This window comes from Felis catus, chromosome D2 (assembly GCF_018350175.1).
Source record: "Felis catus isolate Fca126 chromosome D2, F.catus_Fca126_mat1.0, whole genome shotgun sequence".
NCBI classification, from domain to species: Eukaryota; Metazoa; Chordata; class Mammalia; order Carnivora; family Felidae; genus Felis; species Felis catus.
Genome location: NC_058378.1, coordinates 36260001 through 36266612, shown reverse-complemented (window position 1 = coordinate 36266612; position 6612 = coordinate 36260001). Strand labels below are relative to the sequence as shown.

General features: G+C 42.0%; 1 protein-coding gene across 11 annotated transcripts in view; it reads right to left on the bottom strand.

Annotated features, from left to right (window-relative positions):
• LRMDA (leucine rich melanocyte differentiation associated) overlaps nucleotides 1–6612 on the bottom strand; it is a 1041237-nt gene that overhangs the window by 509824 nt on the left and 524801 nt on the right. The gene's annotated exons all lie outside the window — the stretch shown is intronic.

Sequence of the window (6612 nt, the reverse complement as noted above, 5' to 3'; positions counted from 1 at the left end):
AGGCTCGGAAGCCCGGCTGCCTGCTTTTGAATCCAGCCTCTGCCACTTACTCATTGTGTGACTTTGTGCTGTGGTGTAAACTCTCTGTGTCTCAGTCTCCTCACCTGTAAAATACGAATTATATGAATATCCACACCCTGAGGTCACTGTGAAAACTGATTAGGTGAATACATGTAAAGTGCTTAGAACAATGACTGGCAAATAGTAATCCCTTATTAAATATCAACTACTTATTATTTATTAGCTGGCATTATGGGCCAAGCAGTCTGGGAGGTGGAGAGAATCCAGGATCAAACAAGGTAGATGATGGCCTCTCTCATGGAGCTTATATTCTACTGGGGGAAAATAGATATTACACATGTAGACAAATGAATAAAAAGATAGTAATGGTGCTCTGACGAAAACAAGACAGAGTAAGGGAATAGAATGCAAGCTCCAGTTAGGAATGAGGACTATTTCAGTTATACTTATCAAAGAAAGTCTCTGTGAGGAGGTGACATTGGAGCTGAGACCTGAATGATAAGAAGGAACTCACGAAACCAAGAATGTTCTAATGTTCTACACAAAACTAATAACTTGTTAAGGATTCCAAGACAAAAAAAAAAAAGTTTGCTGTCCTTGAGTGACAGTCCAAGGTCAGCAGGGGGCTAGTGTGTCCAGAATGGGAAAAGGCCCACAAAACAGGGTGGGCAAGGTTGACAGGATCAGATCACACCAAGCCTCAGAGGCCATGGAAGGACTCTGGATTTTATACCAAGGGCAAATGGTTTTTGGAGGGACTGAATAGAAGAGTGGCATGACCTAACTCGCAATTTAAAAGCCTGCTCTAGCTGCCATATGGCAAATGAATTGCAGGGAGGCAAGAAGGGAAGGGACAGAGCAGAAAGGAAGCTACTGTGGTTTTTCCAGCAAGATGTGATGGTGGCTTGATCCAGGGTGGTGGTAGTGGAGACTCAGGAAATATTTTAGGAGTAGAGCTGACAGGACTTTGATGGATGGATGTGGGCTGACAGAAAGAAAGAAATAAAAAATGACTCCCAGTTTGGGGATGTCTGGTTTATTCATTAGCTTGTGATGAATATTGTAGGATACTAAGCAGACATGGCTTCTATTTCTAAGAGCACTTTAAAGATAGTTGGTCAGAGAAGCCTAATATCCATGAAATTGAACAAAGAGAAAAATGTGATAGAAGTGCTTAAGTGCATGGTTTAGAGTCCAAGCTTCAAAGAAAAGGAAAGCACAGGCATTTTCATGGAAGGTCACAAAAATAGGGCACCCCATCTGGCCTTGAAGAATGCAGTCATTGGCATTCCATGAAGAGAGAGTCACGTGAGCATACATGTTGGGGATCAAAGTCCAACATGGTCCATTCCCAAGATGACAAATCAGTCAACATTCCAAAGATGACAAATCAGTCAACATAAATGGTAGCTTCCATCCAGTTAACTACCAATTCACTGAAAAATCTCTTAGAAGCCTGGTTCTGAAGGGACAGTGACAGAGAGGTAGTGACCTCACTGTTATTTGCTCACTCCTGTTTCAATCTTTCAGGAAAGGATTATGAAGTCCCACTGACAATGTAGACATATTCAGGCAAGTGGGGCAGTGGCTTAAAGCCAGGGCTTTCAGACAAACAAGTCCCAGATTGAACACTCATTGGCCAAAATGACCCTGGACAAGTTCCGTAACATCATCTTGGTCTCAATGTCCATGTAAATAGATTAATAATGGTATCTACCATATAGAATTAAGGAAAATAACATTCCTATGGGACTTAGCACAATGCCTAACAAGATATGAAAGTTCTCAGTAATTTTTATTTAAAGAAATGATGGTTCCTTCCTTACCATCCTGTAGATCTTATATTATAGCTTGTATATACCTGATGGCTATTGCCCATTTAAGCATCTTTTTTCCTCACTGGTTTGTAAAGTATACAAGGGAACTGTTTGGGGGTGGCTTGTCTTTACTACCCATGGCTAACATGGTGCCTAGCATTAACAATAATAATACTGTAGTTATTATTATTTATGGCAGACAGTATTTACTGAACCCACACTATATTCAAAGCATGGCACCAAGCACTTTTCAGGTGTTAAATCATAGGAAGGGAATAGGATGGTGGTAGGAGCATGTAATAGTTCGTTTGGAATCTCTGCCCCATTGTTTACCAACTGTCTGACCTTTATCAAATGACTTAAGCTCTCCATAATTCAGTGTCTTCATCTACAACATGGGCAAAAAGCAGTACTAACCTCACTACGTTGCTGTGAAGATTAAATAAATTAATAAACATGAAGCTCTTCGAACAGGCCTGGCTCTTAGCAGAGGTCATAAAACTGTTAACTATAGTCATAATTATCAATCACAACAATCCTATGAGTCATGTACTGCTGTCACCCCCATTTTACAGACAAAGAAACAAAGGCATAGAGAAGTTAATCAACCTCCCCATGGGAACACATTTACTAAGAGGCAGAGACAGGATTTACACTCAAGCAATCTATCTGTAGAATCGAGACATCTAACACCTAAGGTTTGGAGGAATAAATGAGCATCACACTTCATTGTGTGGCTCATCACCTGAAAGCTCTGGGCTTGAACACGAATGCAATATGGGCAGGAGCATGTTGGGCAAGGTGTGTTATCAGCCTCCCCTCCACAGCAGTCCCAGGGAACAGTTCAGTGGGATACAGAACATGCTCATGAATGAGGAAGATGCTGTGTCTTCAAGAGAAATTAATAGAAGACATAAGAAGAAAACTGGGAGCAATGGTATATCACAGATAAAAGAAGATGCAAAACTGATGACCCTAACAATGAAAAGTTTGTTGTCCATAATCCTGACAACATCTACAAGGCAACCACTGAGACTGCCCAAACCACATGCCAAGCCCTGGCAGAACAGCTCAGAATCAGTAGGTAAATTAAGGCTCTACCATATAACCTAAATCAAACACACATTACTACATATTTTGGAGTCTCCTTTGTAGATACTCTAAATCCAGGTTGATTTCATCTAAAGAACCCTTCCTTCCAGATGCAGGTGGCCTTTCTATCCCACCCCTTGGGGCAGCTTTGACAACCCCAGACTCATGGTGCTGTGATTGCTTATCTTCTTAATCCAGGTGCCTTCATGCTTCAGAAGACAAGGGCACAGGCCTCACTTGTCTTGCAGGTCATTATAATTGTCGTGTTTCCTTTCACCATGGAAAACAGACAGTTGTGGCATATGAGAACTGCATATGGCTTAAGGCACTGGGGCAACAGTGTCACACAGACCTGAACATGAATCCCAGCTCTATCACTCATTTGTTGCGTGGCCTTCAGCAAGTTACCCAAGTTATTTAATGGAGCTGAGCCTCAGATGCCTCATCACTACAATGGGATGACAAATAGTACCTACCACAGGGCTGCTGGAAAATGAATGGGATAATGGATGTAAAACACGGTGCCTGGAATAGAAGCACTCATAAAAGTTAGGAGCCAATGCTATGGTTGTTGTGGAAGAGTTTTCTTCCTGAAAGGAATTACTGCCAATGTAGTACTAATTTCCCCAGTGTGGGGAGGGATGAACAGGTATAGCATACAGGATTTTTAGGGCAATGAAAATATCCTATATAATACTATAATGATGGATACAGGTCACGATACATGTGTCCAAACCCATAGAAGGTACAATACCAAGAGTGAATCCTAATGTAAACTATGGACTTTGGGTAGTTACGATACGTCAGCATAGGTTCATCAGTTGTAACAAATATACCACTCCGCTTTAGGATGTTGATGATGTCAGGGCAGGGGATATATGCGAAATCTCTGTCCCTTCCTCTTTATTTTGTTGTGAACCTGCAAGTGTTTGAATGAATGAATGAATGAATGAATGAATGAATGAATGAAATTTCCCCAGGGTAACACAGGTCAGAGAAACTCAGCACTCTCACTCAACTGGAATATCTGGAAAATATGCTCAAGGGAGTCCCAGCCCCACCCGTTGCATACTGCAGATGGCAGCAGTGGAGATTCAGGGATCCTGGCACAGGGGAACTTTTTAAACTCCTGACAATTCTTCTAAGAATAAAGGCAAGGATGGCTGCTTCTGACACACTGCTCCAGGCCTCTCTCCAATCTCTCCTGGATTTGGACATCACTCAGGCCCATCAGAATCCTGGGACTGTCGTCTGCTGACTGACAACAGAAAGAGAAATTTAGAGGTGTGAGTGAAATGACAGAGCTGTCACGGCTGCCTCTGAAACGACTCTTTTCTTAAAGAAAGGAAAGATAACAGGGGAGAAAAAAAACCCTCAGACAGCTGCGATACCCTGTCACAGTTGCTGGGAGGTTTTTTCAAAAAAGCTTCAGATGAATTTTAAAAACGAGAAGGGCAAAATACTTATCCAAATTTTAATCTCAGTTCTTACAGGACTAGGATAGAATTTGGGGACAAGTCCCCTCCTTTGCACCCAGTATAAGAAAATATTGGCTAAACATTTTTATTTGGGGAATGGCAGCATTTTTTTCTCAACCGTTTAAAAAAAATGTGTTAAACTGGGGGAAAAAAACCAAACAAACTCCAAACCCAAGAGTCCATAATCACCTTCCTTTGACATCAGTTCATGACCAGATCCTAATTCTTAGGTGGACTTCAGTCAACTAATACATATTCGTCACAGAGCTCTCCAGCCCTGACTCCAGTAATCCAACACATCAAAGTCACATGTCTGACAAACATCCAGAAAACAGCCCGGGTGATATGCCCAAGTCCCAGATCTCACTTCCCCTTCCTTGTCATCCAATATTTCCACCACTGTTAGTTTAAAATGTCTTGTTTCTTTCTTTGACAGCCAAAACATGAAAAACTGACCATTTGGGAGGGTTCTCTTACAAACAAACCACTCTAGACTGAAACACATAGGCTGACTCTCTACCCAGCATCCCTTTTAGCAACAGAGAAGTCATTGGCCAAGGAGATCATGTTTCAAAGGCTCCCATTTTTCTCAGTTTTCTGAGAGCCCTAACTTTATAATAACCATGAGAAGAAACAGATTCCCAGTCTCACCCACAGGTCAAGCACAGCCCAGAAAGGAATGCCTTTATTAAGATAATGCCTTGGAAAAACCAATAATTCTAATAGCAACTAAAAGAACAGGTCATAATAGATGGAAGGAAATTGCAGTTTGAGTATTTTTCCAAGAGTCCAGGAGGGCTGAGCAGAAAAGAATAAGAAACCCCATCCTTGCTTGTAAAACACTCCAGGAGAACCACAAACCTACCCTGAACTGCTGATTGATGTAACACTTGGATTAGAAATACACCGCATGAAATACAATTTCCAGAGAGGAAAAGGAAGTCCTTGATGAGCCTGGTGAAAAAGTGATGAAAGCTTCACTCAAGCCTTCCACTTTAGTATCAGATTGTGGGAAACTTTCATTGAAACAACCCAACTGAGTCCATTAGCCATCCATCCACAAGCACTACATAAACCCTTAACACCTCAGCTAGGAGAATGCCCCATAATCACCCTGCTTTCCTGCCAGGAGGAGAGGGAAAGGAAAGCAGCAGTGGGGAGGCTGACTAAAGCCACCCCAAGACGCCATTCTTCTTTGATGGGGAGAGAAAGGGAGGAAGAAAATATCCAAAGAAAAGAGGAGACTGTCACTTTCTTCTCTTCACCAGCATCATCACAGTATTGACTCTGGGGCCAGTGAGAAACCATCCACTGTGAAAAAGAGAAATGAAGATATTCTTTTACCAAGCATAAAATGACTGGGTCCTGGTTTTGACTTTTATGATCTGTGTGATTTTAGGCACATTGCTCACCCCCTCGGGGCCTCAGGTCTAGACCCAGGACAGTAACTACAGCCTTTCCTATCTTTAAGGGTTATTCAGAATTTTCAATAAAACAATGTCAATGAAAATGCTTTTAAAATTTTAAAACCGTGAACAAATAAAGCATCATTACTATTTTAGATACTACACAAGCTGTGACTCAAGTGTTTCTTGTGCTCGTCAGCCTGCCAAGAGCTGTGATTAGGACTGACAGGAATAAGAAGACGTAGGTATAAGGGACATGGTTTTCTATGCCCATCTCCCTGTTCATCTCTAACTCCTTCCTAATCTCTTCATCAAGTTCCCTAGCTTTGTCCTGACTTGTCCCCAGGGGTGCCCAACAGAAGAAGAGAAGAGCTCAGGGACTAGAATAAAACCCCATAAGCTGTACATGCTACAAAGTACCATGATGCCTACTGGACCCCAAGAATGAAAAGCCCAGGCTACAGAGAGGAGAATATGGAAGTGGTTTTCAAAAATTTTGGAGTACTAGCACTTCTTTTCCCAAAACAAATCTTTTGTTGAAGTCTAGTGATAAGCAGATCAAGGTGGAAGAGCTGGGCCTGAAGTGGAGGTGAAGGCTCACAGCCCACATCCCAGATTTCCCTCATCTGTGAGGTAGACAAAAGAAAAGTCTGGAAAGCCATGAATATTTCATCTCTTCCTTGCATAGGTGGGGAGACTGGAGCCTACACAAGAGAAGAAACTGGGCAAGGTCCCAAAGCTAGTTCTTGGTCAGGCCAGATCTCATGTAATCAAGCCCATGCCTTTTCCACAGACCAC